The following is a 465-nucleotide window of genomic DNA, read 5'->3' as shown; positions in this document are numbered from 1 at the left end:
TTACCTAACATGACTTTCAACTCATTGATATCACTCAAATGATTAGCAGCAATCAACATATCATCAACATAAAGTAACAGAAAAATAAACGAACCATCGTCAAGGCTTCTGACATAAACACAAAATTCATACTCACAACGTTTATAATCAAGCTTCAACATATAAGTGTCAAACCGCTTGTACCACTGTCTGGGAGACTGCTTCAACCCATATAGAGACTTCTTCAACTTGTAAACCAAGTGACTCTGTCCAGCTGCACTGAACCCCTCTAGTTGTGTCATGTAAATTTTCTCATCTAATTCACCATGGAGAAAGGAAGTCTTCACATCCATTTGTTTCAAGTGCATATCTCGGCTGGCTACCAAGGCAAGCACTGCCCTGATAGAAGTGTGTCTCACCACTGGGGAGAAAATCTCATTGTAGTCGATCCCCTTCTGCTGTGAATACCCTTTTGCTACAAGATGA

This window comes from Lupinus angustifolius, unplaced genomic scaffold (assembly GCF_001865875.1).
Source record: "Lupinus angustifolius cultivar Tanjil unplaced genomic scaffold, LupAngTanjil_v1.0 Scaffold_473, whole genome shotgun sequence".
In the NCBI taxonomy this organism is placed as follows: domain Eukaryota; kingdom Viridiplantae; phylum Streptophyta; class Magnoliopsida; order Fabales; family Fabaceae; genus Lupinus; species Lupinus angustifolius.
The sequence above is the reverse complement of the archived record's forward strand: the minus strand, read 5'-3'. Positions refer to the sequence as shown.